At 41.5% G+C, this 21,972-nt stretch overlaps 1 protein-coding gene across 1 annotated transcript in view; it reads left to right on the top strand.

The window, feature by feature from the left end:
- Positions 1 to 87: 87 nt before the first annotated feature.
- Positions 88 to 21,972, top strand: part of CDH17 (cadherin 17) — a 90,640-nt gene continuing 68,755 nt past the window's right edge. Inside the window, 1 exon segment of the mRNA XM_010358622.2 lies at positions 88 to 204. The gene's annotated coding sequence lies outside the window, so the exon portion shown is untranslated.

Genomic DNA, 21,972 nt, shown 5'->3' with positions numbered 1-21,972 from the left:
GTCGAGCCGAGCTACAGTGAAGTTAACTACTTCCTTATTAGCTGTGGGAGAGGATGCCTGCCTCCTGGCCAGCTGAAAGAGAGCGGCTGCATTCGAAGGGGTCAGGTGGTGCTATTGCTCTGTAACAAGGGAGATGGGGAGGAAGTATAAGGGGACATCAGTCGGAGCAGAGCTATGGGAGGAAACGTTCTACAGGATAAAGTGGTGGGTATTACTGGTTCTTGAAAATGCTACCTATGTAGGCTTCTCAGCTAAGGCAGGATTCCCAAAAATATAATGCTCAGAAAGATCGAGTGGGAGGGGCGACTGGTGAGAATATAATCAGTGTGGAAGTATGATATTTTGGCTGTGGATCTGAGTTGATCAATCTGCTTAGTGGATATGAGTCCCCCCACCCACCCTTGTCTGATTGTGGCTCCTGGGAGGTAAGTAGAGCTGGGCAGGAGGTTCATTCAGCGGCTGCTATGGGAGCTTCGCCGAGGGTAGCAGCTCAGGCTTTAATTATGATTATTTTTTGAATCAGATCTGGATTCAAATCTTAATATGTATCTTCCTTGTTCCTTTATTTCTTTATTTGTAAAGTAGTAAAAATACCTTCCAGTGTTGCTGTGAAGATTAAATGAGATAATATATGCAGAACAAAAGTGCTTGGTAGAGAGTAGAAGCAAGCCAGTAGTTCTCAGCCTTGGCTGCACGCTGGAACCAAGGGAAACATTAAGAATGACTGCTGCCAGGCTTCTCCAAAGACCAATCAAATCAGAATCCCCATGGCTCCACGCAGCCGGGGTTGAGAACCCCTCTACTAAAAACTTATTTGTACTGAGAAAAATGTCTCTTTATAAAGAAGAGGGGTGGAGTTCGGATAACTTCTAGTCAAGTCTTATGTAGTTAACTACCACTGATTTTCTTTTGTATAAAGTGATAACTTAGAAAAAGTATAGCTACCTCTGTTTTGTAAATCCCTTTAGATACAGTCCTGGTTCTAGGCAATTCCCTTTGTTTCTCAAGCTTAGGTGAGCAGACTTGGGAAGATCTGGGAATTAAAAAACAACCCTCTGGAGCCCTCCCTTTTTGAGAAGCTGGTTTGTCTAATCAGGTTTAAAGCAGGAGCATGTGGGCTAAGTGGGACTCAGCAAGGAAGTGAGGGTCCTCCGCCAGCTTCCTCCCAGGCCTCCTTAGAAGTGATCTGGCGCTGGCTGAGGCTCATTGGTAGAGCCAGATGGTCTCTCCCCAGCAGGGCTTCTGTTCTCCCCTCCTCCTCCCCTGCACTGTGGGCTGCTCCTGTGGATCACCCAAGGCAGGGGAATTACGCAGATTGCAGATGTGAACTTTCATTTCCTGTGTTTCCTCCTGTAGCTATTGGAAAATTCTAGTTTGAAGATAACATGGCTTTTCCAGAAACTCCTGGATTGTTCCTGAGACCAGGCTGAATGTAATCCTGAGTAGGAAACCAAAGGGAGGAGAATTTGGTCACCTTGTCTCCTGAGTTTCTAGGTGTAGCCACATAGAAGAAAGAAAATAGTCCTCGTTCAGGCAGGCAGTCGAGTCAGGTTTATCTAGGGCTGAACTGCTTGAGCTGAGACACTATCAGAGGGGCTGAAGGGCCATTGTGCCCACATTGTCATTTTCTACTTTATCCAGGCAAAGATAATTGTGTACTGAAATGTTCTTATTCACATTTAAAAACATGAAAAACAAAAGAGGTCAAATAATAGATAAAATTATTAAAAAAAAAAAAAACAAAACACCTCATATACTTAAAGGAAAATAAATGATTTTGAAACCCTAAGACATTTCTGATAATAGAACAAAATGGTCTTAAGGGCCTAGACCAAGGTGACTGAAAATGTTTAGCCTATGTTCTGTATATTTATGTCAGTTCAAAGAACAGCTTTATTGGGATATAATTGACATACCATACAGCTTACCAACTTAAAGTGCACAGGATTCAGTAGTTTTTAGTGTATTCGCAGAGTTGTGCAACCACCACTACAACAAATCTTAGAAAATGTTCATCACTCTCAAAAGAAGCCCCCTATCTTTTAGCTCTCAGCTTCAAATTCCCCCTTGGACCCCCAACTGCAGGCAACTCTGAAATCTACTTTCTGTGTCTATGGACTTGCCTATTCTGGATATTTTATGTGAATGGAATCATATAATATTAGGCCTTTTTTGTCTGACTTTTTTCACTAAGCATAATGTTTTCAAGGTTTAGTCTTGTAATATCAATATTTCATATCTTTTTATGACTGACTAATAGTCTATCATATGGATATACCACATTTTATCCATCAGTTGATGAACATTTGGGTTGTTTCTATCTCTTGGCTATTGTGAATAATGTTGCTATGAATTTTTTGTGTGATGTTTTTATTTCTCTTGGCTGTATACTTAGGAGTGAAATTGCTGAGTCAAACGGTGACTCTATATTTAAGTTTTTGATAAAACTCTCACTGTTTCCCAAAGTGGTTGTGCGATTTTACATTCCCACCAGAAGTGTATCAGGATTCTAATTTCTCCACATCTTCAACACTTGGTATTATTTCTTTTTTATTATAACTGTCCTGGTGGGTATGAAACACCCTGGTGGGTATGAAATGGCATCTTATTGTGGTTTTGATTTGCATTTTGCTTATACCTAAGGATGAGCATCTTTTCATGTGCCTTTTGGCTATTTGTGTATCTTTTAAAAGATTTCTATTCAGATCTTTTGTCTATTTTTTGATTGGGTTGTTTATTGAGTCTTAAGAGTTGTTTATATCTTCTAGTACAGTTCATTTGTCAGATATGTGATTTACAAATATTTTCTTTCTATAAATTGGCTTTCACTTTCTTAACAGTGTTTTTTGAATTGCAAAAGTTCTTAATTTTGATGAAGTCCAGTCCAATTTGTTTTCTTTTCTATTGTTATTTGTGCTTTCGGTGTCATAGCTAAGACACCATTTCCAAATCCAAGGTCATAAAGATTTACCCCTGCTTTCTTCTTAGCATTTTATAGTTTCAGCCCTTATAATTTATGTATTTGATATATTTTAGTTTTTCTGAATGGTGTGAGGTCAGGGTCCAGTTCCATTATTTTGCATGTGAAGGTCAATTTCACCATTTACTAAAAAGAGTATTCTTTCCCAGGAAATACTTCTCTTAAGGGCAGAATTTCCATAGGCAATCCTGTTTTGGTGTCTAATGAGAGACCCACAGGCAGAGAAGGGAGACCATTTAATAAGCCTTAGTGTCCAAGTCTGAGTCCTTCCAAGCAAAGCTCACATGCATGTTGGTCTCCTACTTGACCCCATGACAGGACTTCCTAGACAGTCACTGCACACTGTCTGGCTAAGCGGTGATGACTGCCAGGGCTAACATGAAGGGGTAGTGTTCTAGGAGACGTATGTTTTGGAGAATTAAAACAGTACAGTTCACTATAGCTGTGTGGAGTTTTTTGTGCACATGGGACACCTTGGGGAAGTTGTGGAATAGTCAGTTGGATATAGAAAACCAGAGCTTTGACCAGAGGAGAGATCTATCTAGAGAGACTTGAGATGTTGGCAAATAGATGGGAGTAGAGTTGACCTCCGCAGAGTGAGTGACAAGACAAGATAACCTGGGATTGGGCCCAAGGAATTGGATGAGCCACAAGTAGGACTGCAAGGGACTGGCTCAAGAGGTGGAAGGAAAATCAGAGTATTCGCAAGGAAGCCAGGATAAAGGGAAATTTGAGGCGAGTTCACCATGGTGTTGAAAGTTGTGAGAGGTCAGGTGAGGTGCAGACTGAAGAGTGTCCATCTGATTATCATGAGGAGGTTGTTGGCAACCTTGGTGAGGATGGTTTCAGTGGAGCAGTGAAGATGGAAGCCAGATGCTATGATCTGAGCATGAGCTGGATGGGTGCAAAAGCTTGTTAGGTGAAATCTGATAAGAGACAGAGATAGGTCTCAGAAAACCAATAAGATGATCATTTCTTGGAATTTAAAGAAAATCCAAGATCAAATAAAAAGCTTAGCTGTTGGGGCCGGGCGTGGTGGCTCAAGCCTGTAATCCCAGCACTTTGGGAGGCCGAGACAGGCGGATCACGAGGTCAGGAGATCAAGACCATACTGGCTAACACGGTGAAACCCTGTACTAAAAATACAAAAAATTAGCCAGGTGCGGTGGCGGGCGCCTGTAGTCCCAGCTACTCAGGAAGCTGAGGCAGGAGAATGGTGTGAACCCGGGAGGCGGAGCTTGCAGTAAGCCGAGATTGCACCACGGCACTCTAGCCTGGGTGACAGAGCGAGACTCCGTCTCAAAAAAAAAAAAAACAAAAACAAAAACAAACAAACAAACAAAAAAACAAAAAAAGCCTAGCTGTCTGAGGAAAAAAATGTCTGAGGGAAGATGAGCATGCTCATGTCTACCAAATCCAGCTTGTGTGTTCAACATCAGACTGCATCATTATCTCAGACATTCCTGCAGAAATGGGTTCTGCGTGGTGGGGTAATTAATCTCAATTCAGAATAGGCTTTGTTAAATAATATTTACTGGAGGATAAAGCAATGACTCCTTAAGCTAATGTTTCTCATAAGGGCCCATATAATCACCTGCATCAGAAATCCAGAGTGCCAGCCAGGCACGGTGGCTCACAACTGTAATACCAGCACTTTGGGAGACCGAGGCAGGAGAATCACTTGAGCTCAGGAGTTCAAGACCAGCCTGAGCAACACAGAACCTATCTCTACAAAAAATTTTAAAATTAGCTGGTGTGGTGGCACTTGCCTGTAGTCCTAGCTACTTTGGAGGTTGAGGCAGGAGGACTACTTATGCCCAGGAAATCAAGGCTGCAGTGAGCCATGGTTGCATGCTGCAGTCTAGCTTGGGCAACAGAGCAGGGACATAGCCTGAACCAGGATTTCATAGTGTAAGCCCCAGTTTTGTGAACTCTAGTTTGGAAAGACCTGGAAGGCATTTGTCCAATGTACAACTGATGATGCGAATACTTATTAGCCATCCCATTCAGGAGATTCTCCAGCAATTTCATGGCATGGGTAGCTGGAGCCAGATTAAGGGCCCTACCTACTGGGCAGTTGATTGGAGCCAGCATCTATAGATGAAGTGAAAAATCTTCCTGGAATAAACAAAGTACAAAGTGGGTCCACTTCTGTCAGAGTAGATAGTGGGGAAGAAAATCTTTCCCAGCCTCAACTATCTTCCTTAAATATTTTTCAGAATATCACAAGGTGGCTGTCAGCTAAGAGTTTTAAACAGCATTATGTATGATTCAGTGTTTCTTGCTTCGAACTAGTGATTCATTTTGTTATCTAAGTTTTAAATCTTGTAATAATTCTCTCAAGTGTTCTGGTTTGGAAAACTGCCAAAAACAAAACTCAACAACAGAAAAGCCTCCAAACAAAAACCCCAAACCCAAACTCAGAAGTAAGTATAGGCTGGGCGCGGTGCCTCAAGCTTGTATTCCCAGCACTTTGAGAGGTTGAGGTGGGCAGATCACTAGACCCCAGGAGTTGGAGTCCAGCCTGGATGGATGAAACCCCATCTCTACAAAAAAAAAAAAAAAAAAAAAAAAAAAAAGGGATATGATGGTATGTCCCTGTAGTCCGAGCTACTTGGGAGGCTTAGGTGGGAGGATGGCTTGAGCCTGAGGGGCCAAGACTGCAGTGAGCCGAGATCGCACCATTGCACTCCAGCCTGTCAGCCTGTGACAGAGCGAGACCCTGTCTCCAAAAAAGTATGAGCTACATGAAACTAAGACCTGTTTTGCTTAAATTTATCAGAAAATGGACTCTGTCCTGGCCAGCAAAAGTAGTTGAGGAAGATTCTGCTTCAGCCTAAAAAAATGACTAGCAGAAAATTAGTTTCACTTCATTCCACTAAATAAATGTGGAACAAAAACTGTGCACTCTGAGTTTCAGGGGGTTCAAAACTATTTGCTTTTCTGGGTTCCTATTGGCCTTGGTTGAGTCTGCAGGTAATCATGACTATTTAGAATTACTGAATTAAATAACTGAATGGAGTTGAGTTCTAAGAAGTACTTACTGAGTACTAATTGAAGACAAAGTTTCTGCCATCATCAAGTTAACAGAGCAAGACAGATATTAAGTAATTACAGTATTATTTTGCACTTCTATTAGGTGAGGGTTGTGTGTTGATGGACTCATGATAAAATATTCTGAATGTGTAATATGTAACACATAAAGAACATAAAATGCAAGTACCTAAAAAATTGAGAAATTTAACACTCACAGATTCCATTTTGAGTTTTAAAGAATAAAAATAGGCAGGGCACAGTGGCTCATGCCTATAATCCCAGCACTTTGGGAGGCCAAGGCAGGCAGATCACCTGAGGTCAGGAGTTCAAGACCAGCCTGGCCAACATGGTGAAACCCCGTCTCTACTAAAAATACAAAAAATTAGCCAGGTGTGGTGGTGGGCACCTGTAATTCCAGCTATTTGGGAGGCTGAGGCAGGAGAATCACTTGAAACTGGGAGGCGGAGGTTGCAGTGAGCCGAGATTGTGCCGTTGCACTCTAGCCTTGGGGACAGCAAGACTCCATCTCAAAAAAATTAAATTAAATTAAAAAGAAGATAAATATTAGAAATGTAACATGCTTTGACTTTTAGGAATAATTCCAAGTTTTCATAACTTTTTTGTCTGGGAGGCTATCTAGACTTTCTTACTAGCAAATGTCTATAAATTAATTACTTACGTATTTTCTAGGGACAATATTGGAGGAATGCTTAAAACATTATAGACAAAAGTGTTGAAATGTTTGCACCATCATGAAACTGTGAGTTGAAAGCATTAGCCCAAGTCCTTTCACTTGTTCAGTTTTGTTTCCTTTTTCTTTTTTGGAGATGCAGTCTTGCTTTGTTGCCTAGGCTGGAATGCAGTGGTACAATCTTGGCTCACTGCAACTGTTCAAGTGATTCTCCTGAGTCAACCTCCTGATTAGATGGGATTATTGGCACCTGCCACCACACCTGGCTAATTTTTGCATTTTTAGTAGAGATGGGGTTTCACCATGTTGGCCAGGTTGGTCTCAAACTCCGACCTCAGATAATCTGCCTGCCTCAGCCTCCCAAAGTGCTGGGATTTCAGGTGTAAACCACTGCACCTGGCCTTTAGTTGTTTTCATCCTATAAATCATACCTCCTTTGCTTTGGAAAATTAAATCAGTAATATTTATCAATTATATTTTCCTTGTTCCTATTATTAGCAAGTCTATTGAACTAGCAATGTCTCACTTTTCATGAAAATGAGTTCCTAAAATGCAGTGGTGGTTACCCTGAAACATGCACATTCTTAATATTTGGATTTAATCTGGAAGGATGTATAAACCATGTAAAGAATATGTGAACAGCTCTCAGAATCTTGTTAACCTGGTATCCCAGAGGACAGAAATAGCCTCTACAATCACCTGTTAATTCCTCTGATGGGTGGTTTTGGCGTTTTCAGAGTTTAATCAACCTAATTCTTTGAGCTGGAAGCTGGGGGCTAGAGATAGCATGTGATGTATAGGGGAACCCTATGTTGGAACTTGGCCATCTTCCAATAGGAATGGGCTCATACAAGGATTTCTGCCCTTGGGTTTTTTTTTTTTTTTTTTTTTTTTTTTTTTTTTTTTAAACTCACATAAAGCTGGAAGGAAAAAAATCTGGCATAGTCTATAGAAGTAGTGAATAGGATGGAATGTGAATCAGACAGACCAGGGTTGGAGTCCTGATTCTGTAGTCAAAGGCTGTATGACTTAGACAAGACATAAAATCTCTCTGTGCCCCCATTTTCTATCTATAAACTGGAATCTACTTTGCAGACATGCTAAATAAGAAAACAAAATTTTAACTGATATACCAACATGTCACAAACATTGTTACTGTTGCTGAAAAACAATGACTATAAATGATATATGTACTTTATTTTTGAAGAAAACTCATACATTTAAAAGCGCTTTATTATTTTAAAATTTTCAAAGAAGACTCAAACTTCTTTCTGAACAATGCCTGTGATGAGATGCTTGCCCTTGATTCCAGGAACTGAAACATGTGGCAAGTGGAAGCGATTTGATTTTGTAGAACAAGCACACTTGATTCAGCTAATGGGAGGGCAGAGGTGTGAAGAATGTGGGAAGTGCTTAGCCTCAATAACCTCATTCTTCTAAATGAGTGACAGTCATGTGGGACAAAACAAGAAGGGCACTTGCTGAACCCACCAGTCCACCAAGGATGCTAAGCGCTGGCATGCAACTAGATGGTTTCACTTGCAGGGTCCTGGGGATAAATGAGGTCTATTCCCGCAGTGGCTTAGAGCACTCACGAAACCTTCTCATGAAATCTGCAAAGGAGGGAGCCCTGCTAGAGAGTGGGCTGGGCTCTCTGCTTTCCCTCTGTCAGATGCACACCCGGAAAGGAATGGAAAACACACCCCCAGCTCAGAGGAAGCCAAGAAATGAACATGAGAAGGTCCACAGAAACAGGGCCAAGTGTGACACACCAGACACAGACATGACATTGATGCTTACCTTCAGTGGGGATTCCCAGAGTGACCAAAGTGTGGAAATCAGGAATTGGTCTAAAGCCTGACTTGAGAAATCTGGAGGCATTGGCTTTTATTGGTTAATCAAAAATCTCATTTTGATTGGGGAAAAATAAGTTGTTCCTAGGTAAATCCATTCCCTGAATTGGGGGGGAGCGGGAAAGGACTTGGTTTGTGTTTGGGGAAAATTTACTATCAGGTTGTTTCTTGCAGACTTTGGAAGGGACCCTTGGATTTCAAAAGCAGGCACAGCCAGACTGTGTCTTTCCTCATGTCTTCTGAGTCATTTACGATGTCTCATGTGGCCAGTTATCAGTGAACTGTGTCATTGCTCAGACATGGTGCCCCCGCTCCATCTTTTGTGTTTGAGATGGAATCTACACAAATATTTGCGGATTGAGTCTCCTGTGCTAAGTGTTGGGGGTGTAAAATATGAACAAAAGTCTTTGATGTCATGAACCTCACACTCTAGAGATAGTTGGATACACAAAACTTTTCCACTCTAACTTCTTGTCTTTTCATTGACTCATCTACATTGAAAAATGTAGCAACCTGTTTTGAGATGGATTAGATGTAAATTAAACTTCTTTTGGTACAAAGTCATTTCTCTCCTGGAGTAAGCGTAATGACACTTTTTATGATACCCAGTGGCTCTCGAAGAGCAATAAAAAATGTTAATGGTTAATGTTTGACTGAAGCTGAAGGGAGAGGCTGGGAGGTAAAGCAGGGAAGAGGGAGTGTTCCCCGGGGAGATAACTCCAGTCGTAGCAAGAGTCTCAACCACCGAATGGAAGAAAAGGACTTTTAACCACCATTTTGTGACTTACAGAAAGGTAAGGGCTGACATGTCTTAACTGTGTCAGTAACATATTTATTCCAGAAGGACAAAGTAGATGGAGGGGAAGGACCCTTAAAAAGTTGCTTGACAAATTTTTTCCTTGAGGTGGGCTATGTAGATGCAGAGAAGGGAAATTTGTTGCTGGCGTGACAAATTTAGCTTGTGGAGCACTTTTTTTTTTTTTTGTAGTTTCTTTTCATTGGTCTATATTTTATAAATTCATTTGATGAAGTGGCTGCAGTGAAATCAAGCTTGGCAGTGGAATTAAAGGGGAGATTGAGTTCTCTGATGTTTAAATAAGTATCACACCCATTCTTCATGATAAGCATATAAAAGCCCCTGGTCTTAAGGTGCTCTAGGGCTCTTGTATTCTAAAAATTGGGGTTGGAATCACATTCTCAAAAAGCATGTCATTCTGTCTACTTCTCAGAGAATGAGATTCAATTTGGGATTCTTAGAATTGTCTGGGACACAGTAAGGGAGGGAACATGCAAAGAAGAAAAGAAGCCTTTTTGTAAAAGTACTAGAATAAGAATTGAAGACAGACAGACCTGCCTTCACAAGTGGGAGAAGAGGCTGATGTGCGTGTTACTCAGCTTCCTGGACTGCTTTTGGCCTTGGTGGTGGAGGTACCACCTGCTTATGTGTGGTTATTTTTATGTTAAGTCATGCACAGCTTATTGGTATCCTCAATGGTCCGATCTTTGCCTCTGTCTTGGTCTTTTGTTTATGACAGGTGACTTTATGGGGACAGATGCCCTCTGTGGTAGGCGATGCCGAGCAGTAGATTGGAAGGACAGTTCCTTCTCTAATATTTTCTTGTCTTTATTTTTCTTCAAAAACTTAAATAACAAATGAGGTATTATTTGAAAGAAGAAAAACACATGTTTAGATGAAAGGGAAATGGATGCTATTCAGCTCTTACCAGGAAATAAAGTGAGTCCTTTACTGAGAGAGGGTTTCTAGTGAGTTACAGCGCCATATGAGTCTTCAGGGTTGGCCAGATGGGTTAGGCCAGTTTCATCATTTTCTAGCCTGTGGGCACAGAGCAGAGAGCTGTCACTCTCGGAGCCTTAATGTTTTTCATCTATAAAATGGAGAGATTTGCCTAACCAGGTAGTTGTGAGAAGTAAATTAGATAAGTAGGTAAAGAGCTTACTATGTTGCTTGGTGCATGGTACACATCCAGTGAATGTTAGCTCTCTGTTCCATGAGAAAGTTCAAGTAGGTGACTCAGGATGAATTGAGAAATTGCTGTTTCATTCTTTAGAAAAATAAGAAAAAAAAATCGGTAATGCCATAAAAATAGCATCTACCATTATGCAAGAGAGGAGCTAATTCTATGTTCAGGAAGTGGGATTCAAAAATAGAATAATAAAACTATTGGTTTTGCATATATATATATATATATACACACAGACATATATATATATATATATATGTGAAGCATTTTTTAAAGCCCCTCTTATGGTTCCCATATAAGTCTTTGGGTGAGGTGCAGGTGTGGCATCCTTTGAAACTCATCCAGATGACCCCTGAAAAAAGTCATCACTGTTCAAGGTGAAGGTTACATTTCCGGTACCTCCTCCTTTCTCATTCAAAAGGCAAAATATGGCTGGATGTGGTGGCTCATTCCTGTAATTCCAGTACTTTGAGAAGCTGAGGAGGGAGAAGCACTTGTGCTGGAGTTCAAGACCAGCCTGGGAGGTCTGAACATAGGGAGACCATGCCTGTACAAGAAAATTAAAAATTAGCCAGGCATGATGGCACTTACCTGTAGTCCTAGCAACTAGGAAGGCTGAAGTGAGAGGGTTCCTTAAGCCCAGGAGTTTGAGACTGCAGTGAGCCGTGGTTGCACCACTACATTCCAGCCTGGGTGACAGAGTGAGAACCTGTCTCAAAAAACAAAAAACAAAAACAAAAAAAAGCTGGATGATGTGCAAAACATATCCTGGCAGAAACTCTACCTTTTGTTCCATTGTCAAAAAAAAAGTCTAGAAGGATGTGTCCCTCATTTTTCTTCCACATTAACAGTGACACCTCTGAGGAGGAAAGCTGGACATTGTCATGCTCCTTGCTCTGCAGGCTGACAAACAGTGCTTGCACAGAAGCTGGTTCACATGGTTAGAGATGTATAGATTTGACATAAAATTGCATTGAGTCAGAAATCCCTGGTGTCAGATTTAGAATGGGGCTAGTTGTTCTGTAACTGCTCGTTGATTATCCAAAGAAAGACACGCTGAATTTTAAGGGAATATCTATTTACTTATTTGTTACTTGTGAGAACAGACAGCAATGTTTACTTAGGTACAAGAAATATTAACTTAATAAAAGCAGATATTCCCCTCGTGGTTGAGGTATTAATTACACTAAAGTTGAATTTTTTTTTTTTCCACTTAAGCAATACATAACAAACTAAGCTATACTTGATTGTTGTGTATGTGGTACAAAGAAAATTTCTCTTCAAATATTCTGTAAGACTGACATGGAATTCTCTCATTCATGATATTTCTGAGTTATTCATTTCTGACCATATACTTATTACTTAAAAATATTAGGACTTGTTCTTAAGTGAGGGACAAAGAGAATGGAAATGGTAGATTTGTTCCCTTAACATCTAAGCTAAAGATGAGCTCTCTTCTCACCGAGAGGCCACCTAGCAGAGTGGCTTGGTGCTTGGCCCCTGCATTCACACTACTTCCTCAAGTGCTCTAAGCTCAGTTTCCTGCTCTGTGGTATAACAACAGGACCCACATTATATGATCGTGTGGTTCAAGTAAGTTGCCCAAAGTGCTTAACTTAGCTTGCATTTGTTGAGCATTTGCTCTTTTTTAAAACAGTTCCAATGATTTTTAAGAAAACAATTCATGAATGAGATTTCATTGTGGTCTGGCACCTTTTATTAAGCAGAATTAAATTTTTTTCCCTTCCTCTCCTACCCATCCCAGTTGTCAGTTATGATTTAATTACAGAAATCAGAAAGTGAACCTGCCATACTTAAGCATGACTGCACAATCTTGGCATTAAAATTCCTGCCTTGGGTCACCTTGCAAATGAACTGGTATTAGAGTAAGTTCCTTCCTTCCTTCCTTCCTTCCTTCCTTCCTTCCTTCCTTCCTTCCTTCCTTCCTTCCTTCCTTCCTTCCTTCCTTCCTTCTGATCCTTCCTTCTGATCCTTCCTTCTGATCCTTCCTTTCGATCCTTCCTTTCGATCCTTCAGTGTCTAAACCCTACGGGATGGAACCTAATTTAGATTTACTTCCTACTGAATTTCTAAGGCCAGGATGTGTTGCTTTATTATCTTGACAAAATGCTCATCCGTAAACTTTATATTACATAAAGAAATGTTGTGTAATACATAAACACTTTGTCAAAAAAAAGTCAAGCCACCTTTTATGAGAAATAGTGATTCCAGTCTTCCTCTTTAGTCCAGGAAAGATGCTTATAATACAGTTCTGCTAGATCTGGGGTAGAAAGGGTCTCCCCCTGCCACCTTCCTAGGGTTTTTGTGGGTATATAGTTGCACACTTCAGGGAAGTCAATGCGGAAATCCTTCCTGACTGCCTGCTTAAAACTCATTTATGCCTAGTGTTCCATTATTGGAACACTAAGCATGTGGGAGTTATTTATATCCTACTGCTCAAGGTCATCGCCAAGGTCTGATTGCAAAAATTCAAAAAATTGCAACCTCAGGCATAAATGAGTTACGACATCAGGCAAGCACCCTGGCGGGACAGTCACTGTTGTCCCTAGGTCAGTGGCTCCCTTTCCTGTGACTGCTCTGGCTCTCCTTCCATTCAATGCTGGGATGTTTTGGGAGACTTGGAGGAGAGGCCTCTTCTCCCCGGCTGACCCTTCCCTTGCTCTGTCTTGGGGAGCACTGGGGGAACAAAAGCCAACCAGGAACAAGCATGACACCTCTCTCAAATATTCCTTGGAACTTGTCATTCTTTTCTTTAATAAGAATAATTATGCTAGTAATCCCATTACTGGGTATATACCCAAAGGGTTATAAATCATTTTACTATAAAGACACACGTACATGTATGTTTATTGGAGCACTATTTACAATAGCAAAGACTTGGAACCAACCCAAATGCCCATCAATGATAGACCGGATAAAGAAAATGTGGCACATATACACCATGGAATACTATGCAGCCATAAAAAGAATAGGAGATCGAGACCATCCTGGCTAACATGGTGAAACCCCGTCTCTACTAAAAATACAAAAAACTAGCCGGGCGACCTGGCGGGCGCCTGTAGTCCCAGCTACTCGGGAGGCTGAGGCAGGAGAATGGCGTGAACCCGGGAGGCGGAGCTTGCAGTGAGCTGAGATCCGGCCACTGCACTCCAGCCTGGGTGACAGAGCGAGACTCCGTCTCAAAAAAAAAAAAAAAAAAAGAATGATTTCATGTCATTTGTGGGGACATGGATGAAGCTGGGAACCATCATTCTCAGCAAACTATCACAGGAACAGAAAACCAAACACTGCATGTTCTCACTCATAAGGGGGAGTTAACAATGAGAACACATGGACACAGGGGAACATCACACATCTGGGCCTGTCCTGGGGTGGGAGGCAAGGGGAGGGAGAGTATTAGGGCAAATCCCTAATGCATGCGGGGCTAAAACCTAAATGATGGGTTGATGGGTGCAGCAAACCACCATGGCACATGTATACCTATGTAACAAACCTGCACATTTTGCACATGTATCCCAGAACTTAAAGTAAAATTTTTTTTAAAAAAGTGAGACAAACATTTTTTAAAAAAGAATAATTATGCTAGTAATGTGTATTATAATTGATTATATCAATCTAAACCATTTCAAGTTCTCCAGGGGACCATTTAGCCTCCTGTGAGCCCATCTTCCCCATCATGAACCTATTGATAGAACAAATAATCACCTCCAATTGTGCATATGTGTAAATCCAGATTGTCATATACTGAAAGATTGGTATATCTATATTACAGAGTTTAGTGACAGCTGGGCTTATGTTGATGTGTGTCTGTTCATCCCTCCCTCCCTCCTTTCCTTCCTTCTTCCCTGTCTTACTCTCTGCTCTAAAAACAAATCATCTAGCTGCCCATTCCCTCCCCACGTGGAGTAACCTGCTTGAAGTGTGAGGCAGAAGCCCAGATTTATACCTGTCTGCTTGTTTCTAGCTTATTAATGGCCACTTTAATTGGGTCCTTAATTTATCAAAAGTGCAAATTGGCCAGACGCTTCCGTGGTTCTCTAAACCTTGAGTGATGCAATTGGTGCCAGAGATCTGTGAGCCAGACCAAAAAGATGGGCGTGACAGATCTGAACAGTAATCGATGAATAATGGTTTGAGCAAGATTTTCATCTGATCTTTATATTTATCTGGCCTTGCTTTATAATTTATGCTGCTCTTAGCAATATACAGTGAGGAGGAAAAAGAAATGGCTCACAGGATATTTGGCACTGTTTGGTCCTGGTGGCGCTATGAATTCCAGTCACATCCCTTCTTGCCCACACTACCTTAGGATACTTGAAAACAAATCCTGTAGCTCTCTCCTTCTGCAACTTCTTTGTTTTTTGAAGCTTCAGGCTCAGTCTTAGCGCTAGGTGAATTATTTTAATTCAAAGCCCTTCACTTTTTTTTTTTTTTTTAATAAGAGATGACTGACTCTAAGATTTGTCTATCACTTAGCTTTTTACACGGGGGACAAAAATCAATGCTTATGTGTTGACTTGTAAATTTGGAGATCTGGGACCTAGAAACTCCCTGTCCTTACTCAAATAAATGGCTAAATGAGAAGAGTCTCTAAACATCACCTTCCCATCTTGAAAGATGGTGGGTGAAAAAGTTGAGAAGCTGGATACTAAGGAGAAGAAACCTGAAGCTAAGAAGGCTTTGCCAGTGGCAAGGTGAAAAGGGGGAACCTCAGAGCTAAAAAGCCAAAGAAGGAAAAGCGTTGCTGCAGCGCAAATCCTGTCCTCATTGGAGGAATTAGCAGATATTCCTGATCTGCTCTGTGTTCCAGAAAGGCCACGTACAAGAGGAAGTACTTAGCTACTAAATCCAAGTTTGAAAAGAAGAATCTTGCAACTGTTACAAACCCAGCTGAGGTGACAAGAATGATGATGCCCAGGTGGTCAAACTTCACAAAATGCCTTGATATTATCCTACTAGTGATGTGCCTCAAAAGCTGTCCAGCCATGGCAAGAAACTCTGCAGTCAGCATGTGAGAAAACTTAGAGCCAGCACGGCTCTTGGGACCATTCTGCTCATCCTCCCTGGGTGCCCCCAAGGCAGGAGGGTGGTTTTCCTGGAGAAGCTGGACAGTAGCTTGTTACTTGTGGCTGGACCTCTGGTCCTCCATGGAGTTTCTCTGTGAGGGACACACCAGAAATGTGTCATCACCACCTCCATAAAAATTGATATCAGGACTGGGCGTGGTGGCTCACATCTATAATCCCAGCACTTTGGGAGGCCAAGGTGGGTGGATCACTTGAGGCCAGGAGTTTGAGACCAGCCTGGCCAACATGGCAAAACCCTGTCTCCATTAAAAATACAAAAATTAGCCGGGTGTGGTGGCACACACCTGTAATCCCAGCTACTTGGGAGGCTGAGGCATGATAATCGCTTGAACCTGGGAGGTGGAGGTTGCAGTGAGCTGAGATGGTGTCATTACACTCCAGCCTGGGCGTCAGAGCAAGACTGTCTCAAAAAAAAAAAAAAAAAAAAAAAAAAAAAAAAAAAAAAAAACTATATCAGCAGTGTGAGAACCCTAAAACATCTTACTGATGCCTACTTTAAGAAGCAGCTGCGGAAGCCTAGTCAGTAAGAGGGTGAGATCTTGACACAGAAAAAGAGAAATAGAAGACTACAGAGCAGTGCAAGACTGATCAGAAAGCCATAGACTGGCAAATTTTACCAAAACTCAAAGCTATTCCTCAGCTCCAGGGCTACCTGAGATCTGTGTGTGTCCTGATGAATGGAATGTATCCTCACAAATGGGTGTTCTAAATTTCTTAAGAAGAACCTAATTATGTAACTGAAAAAAAAAATAATGAATGCCGTTAATCCTCTTGGGAGCTTGGAGCCCGGTGGGAGAATCAACGAAGCCTTGGGTGGGCTGCTGGGATGCAGGGGGGCCCTGGGTGTCTAATGACTGAGGAGAGCCCCCTGTGAGGCCACCTCTGTCCGGGGATGGCAGCACAGGCTAAACCAGAGTTCCATAGGGTCTTCATTTGCTAGGGCTGCCTTAACAAAATACCACAGAAAGGGAGGCTTAAACAGCAGTTATTTATTGTCTCAGTTCTGGTGACCAGAAGTCCCAAAATCAAGATGGCAGTAGGGTTGGTTCCTCCTAAGAGCTGTGAAGGAAGGATCTTCTCCGCACCTCTCTCCTTGGCTTGTAGATGGCCGTCTGTACATTCATACAGTGTTCTTTCTTTGTGGATGAGCCTGTCTCCAAATCTCTTCTTAGAATGACATCAGTTATTGTGGATTAGAGCCCACTCTAACAACCTCATTTTAACTTCATTACCTCCATAAAGACTCCAAATAAATTCACATTCTGAGGTGCTTGGAAGTGAGGACTCCAACATATGCTTTTTGAGGGGAAGGAGACACAATTCTACCCATAGCATTTGGATTGATTTTAAAAAGGGAAGATTCCTAAGGTGAAGCACAGAAATGAGGAGAAATAGTGAGACACAGAAATATATTTGCAGTAAAAACAAAACTTCCCAGACCAAAGCAGCCTTTTCCTCCAGGCAGGTCAGGGCGGGTCATGTCAGCATCCGAAAAAAAAGAGCAGCTACAAAGTAGGGGAAAAAAACCTTTTCAATGTTTTAGAAAGATCTGTAATGGATTAAATGATACTTGGTGTCTCATGATCAGGATATTTGTGTTTCAGAGGGAGTGAAACTTAGCCTGGCACTGTGACCTTGGGCAAGTCTCTTAATTTCTGTGGTCTTCACCGTTTGATTTTCTATCTTTAAGAGGTAAATCATAATAGCATCTGCTCCATAGAGTTGTTCTGAGAAATCAGCAAGATAATTATTCACCACCAAGTCTTATCGATGCATGCAGCAAATTGTTTTCAGTCAATGTTCGCTGCCTTTGTTGTTATTTGGGCTGGCTGCAGATTCAGGCTGTGGCAGGATTCCCATGTCTTCTATTGTATGGTGGATTAAATGAGGCACCACTCCTTCAGAGCAAGCCCAGCAGCCCTGGTTCCCCTCTGCAAGCAGGTGCCCTGGTCTACTGTTGAGCAAGTGGTGGTGGCGGTGGTGCCCACTGGGTGAGGGGCAGCCACAGTTTGGGAACCGAGGCCTTCTTTTCAAAACTCCTTTTCTTGAAAAAAAAAAAAAAAAAAAAAAAAAAAAAAAACAAACAAACCAAAAAACAAAAAACGAAAACAAAACAAAAAACAAAAAACAAAAAAACTCTCTGATCTATGTTGCAAAGGGTGTGCTTGGTCACTCAGACAATTGCCATAGAAACTGTCTGAATTTAGTCCTTGTATCTGAGAGAAATCCTAACAAATGGCAAAAATTCCACGCAGATGGTTGAACCAACTATTACAGGTAGTTCAGATAAAATGCCACAGAATCCTCTGGAAATGTATTTCAATTCTTTTCCAAGTAGTGTTTGTGAGGAAACCTATGTGTCTGGCATGGTGGTTTCAGGCAATTTCAATGATGAAGGATGGCTTCCCATCAGCACCATCGCAACCCATGGTATGCCATTCATGAGTGGTATTGTGTCCATGGAAGGAGGAAGTGTAGGTGGGACCTGTTTGAGAGACCAAAGTCCTCTTTTGACATAATCCTAGCATTAGTGTAGTTTGCCTTGAATCATTCGGGTAAAAGCTTTGCCTTGCTGCCTCATTTGTCCGTGAGGATGTTCCTGTGTAGGCTGTTTTTAGAATATTTTCATTAGTGGACCACCAAAAGTTGGGAATTGTGAAGAGAAATGTCTTGTTGGACAATGTTTACAGTTTTGACTAAGCAAACATGGGTGTCAAAATGAATTTTTGACCAACAGTGTTCCAAATATTAACTTGCTGAATCTCTTAACTCTCAAAGGTAGGTATTATTATTATCCCTGCTTTACAATGAGTAGACAGAGCCACAAGTCAGCCGATGGAGGAGTTAAGACCCAGGCCAGCCAGTCTAACTCCCGGGTCTACGCTCCTAACAACTGCATAGTGTGGTAGATTTGTCTTCAAATAAATCATGGCACCCTACGTGTGGTAATGGAAAGCAATGACTTCTACTTCCCACTGGAAACCCTTGGTGAGGGGCAGGCCTAAATGTAAATGACAAAATAAAGGATAAGTACATTTCTTCTTGTGCTTCCTAGGTTCCATTCAAACATCCCAGACAGTGGTTTCTGTGAGCATCTGGATCAAAATAAGGCATTCCTTTTATTTTTATTTGCTTTTCTATCATTCAACTTGTGGTTTTTTTTTTTTTTTTTTTTTTTTTTTTGAAGACTAAAAGTGTTAAAAAAAAAAAACTCAGTTCAAGAAGAGATGATCTGGTTCAATCAGTTCTGGGTTATTTACTGAGCAGAAATCTGTTAGTGTATTCAAAGGAGAAACAACTCTTTTCATCAGCAATAAAAATGTATTACAAAATAAAGCTTTGAGTGTTGAATGAGTTTCCTTTTTTTTTTTTTTTTTTCTGAGATGGAGTCTTGCTGTGTTGCCCAGGCTGGAGTGCAGTGGCGCGATCTGGGCTCACTGCAAGCTCCGCCTTCCGGGTTCACGCCATTCTCCTGCCTCAGCCTCCTGAGTAGCTGGGACTACAGGCGCCTGCCACCATGCCCGGCTAATTTTTTGTATTTTTTTTTAGTAGAGACGGGGTTTCACCGTGTTAGCCAGGATGGTCTCGATCTCCTTACCTCGTGATCCGCCCGTCTCGGCCTCCCAAAGTGCTGGGATTACAGGCTTGAGCCACCGCGCCCGGCCGAGTTTCCTTTAATATATCATGTTTATTGAAAGTTCTTACAGGGAAGAACAAATTATTAAGATACCCATGTTAGGTAATCATAAATACTTTAGAATTTACCCAACATCTGATGAGGGCTTGATATATGCAAGGGATAGTATGAAGAGCCCTGAGAAGTTAAAAAAATTTATAACAATTTAAAAATAAGGCCTCTGCCCTTAAGGATTTTATTTAATAGTGGCAGTAATGCTAACAGATAAATAATTTAAAAAATATATATATATATGTCAGAACTGGCTTTGAGAGAAAGAGACTCGCTGAAAAGGAAGATTTCATGAAGAAAGTAGGGCTTAGGTCCTAGCTCCATGAAGGTAGACCCTGTACCCCTTTTTTTGGTATCCCAATTCTTAGCACGGTATCTGGGACATACTAGAAGTGGTGTAGTTCAATGCTATTTAAATAATTAAGTTGAACTTAGATGGTAAGATATGAGAAGCAGAAATGAGGAAACGTCTGCATCCAACCTCATTAAGCAAATATCCATTGTCCATTTTCTCCAGGCCAGGTGGGGAGAGCAGCAGGGGTGAGAGTTTGGCTGCCAGAGAGCTCAGGGTACAAAGTCCATCTGGGTGGAGGCATGACTGGGTGTGGGAAGGGAGTGGCAGATAAGGCTGGAAGAGTTGGGAGCAGCATTTGAAAGATCTTGAATGCTGAGGAGTTTAAGGAGAAAGATCTCCCAATGTGTCATTATTGCCTGTATTTTTACTCATATTAAGCAAATACAGATTGATAGCTGACCACGTGCATTTTGCTAATATTACAGAAAACCATTTTGTTAGAGATCAATTTATTCATTTATAATTGATAATATCATCTTGCAATATGCTAGAACCTGAGGTTGTTACTTGTTTGTATGTGTTTCCAAACCAAATACGTAGTCTAAAGCAGTAATGGCTCATTTGTTTATGAGTCAATTCTAAAATGTTTGGATGTGTCAACCAAATTAACTATGTTGCAAAAGCTAATTTTTAAACATTCAAGGAATTTATGAATCTAGGAGTCCTGAAGGGTTTTAATCCTAGCTTTTCCTTAAAATAGTTGTGGAATTTCAGGGCAAGTTGCTTAATTTATATAGCATGTATAAATATATATACATATATGATATTTATATATCTCTACGACTCTATCTCTGTCCATGCTCCATGTCATACATCTATATCTAGGTAGCTATCACACTGTGTAAGGCACAGTAGCAAGAGTTGAAATTCCAGAGTTTAAACTTTGGAATTGATAATCTGGTTGGAGGCAAGGTAATGTCACTTCCTAGCTGTATGTATTTAGGCAAATTGCTTGACTTTGAACCTCGATTTTCTCACCTACAAAATGAGAAGAACAATTCCCCAGCTCATTATGTCTGAGAAAATCATAAGAGCACAAACTTTTTTTTTTGTTTTTTTTGTTTTTTTTTTGGAGACAGAGTCTCATTCCATCACCCAGGCTGGAGTACAATGGTGCGGTCTCGGCTCACTGCAACCTCTGCCTTCTGGGTTCAAGCAATTCTCCTGCCTCAGCCTCCCAAGTAGCTGGGACTACAAGTGCCCGCCACCACCCCTGGCTAATTTTTGTATTTTTAGTAGAGACGGGGTTTCACTATGTTGGCCAGGCATGTCTCAAATTGCTGACCTTGTGATCTGCCCACCTCAGCCTCCCAAAGTGCTGGGATTACAGGCCTGAACCACACCACGCCCGGCCAAGAGGACAAACTTATTATTGAACAATTGCTATGTGTTTTCCATGTGAAGAGACTGAGGCACCAAAAAATGAAGTAGTATATCCATAGCCACATAGCTATAGAGAGCAGTGCTGGGTTGCTAGGCCAGCTTTCTGACTCGAAGCCTACCTGCTGTACTACTCTGTTACTGTTTTTATTTTTAATTTTTATTATTTTTTTTTGTTTTTTGAGACACGGCCTCACTTTGTCAACCAGGCTGCCGTGCAGCGGCGCAATCACAACTGGCTGCAACCTCTGCCTCCTGGGCTCAAGTGATCCTCCCACCTCAGCCTCCCAAGTGAAGTGACATCACTGTCTGGGCTAAATACCCCAGGTCATCAGGGCAGGGAAATAGAAAACCCGGGCAAACAAGAAGTGAGTTTAAGAGCAGAGGTTTAATAGGCAAAAGAAAGAGAAAGGAGATTAGCTCTGTCTCCTGCAGAAAGGGGGTGCCACCCGAGTGGGTCTTCCAGGTTTCATGGTGAAATGGCACGGGGTTTTAAATATGAGCTTGAGGAGGTGGTATCAGATTTACACAGGGCTGGAGAGATTGGTTGGACCAGGTGTGATGTTTGCATAGTGCGTGAAGAAGCTGACCATCTCACCCTAATCTTTTATTATGCAGATAGGTTCTCTACCTGGCTAGCGCCATATTGTCTGTTCCTTACTGTACACATGGTTTACAAAATAAAGGGAAGATGGAGCCGCCATGTTGAACATGCCTGGCCCCCAGGTGGCATTTTCCTATTGGCAGAGCTGCTGGCATTCACCTGTGCAAACTTCCAGCTTGCTTATCTATGTCTGCAGCTCGATTCTACAGGCTGCTCTTTGTTAGAAAAGAAATGATTTAGGGGCTGCTTTTTGTTAAAAGGAAATCTTACTGAGTACTCTTACCCTCACTATCTG

Source organism: Rhinopithecus roxellana, chromosome 9 (assembly GCF_007565055.1).
Source record: "Rhinopithecus roxellana isolate Shanxi Qingling chromosome 9, ASM756505v1, whole genome shotgun sequence".
Taxonomy (NCBI): domain Eukaryota; kingdom Metazoa; phylum Chordata; class Mammalia; order Primates; family Cercopithecidae; genus Rhinopithecus; species Rhinopithecus roxellana.
This window is presented reverse-complemented; position numbering and strand designations above follow the sequence as displayed.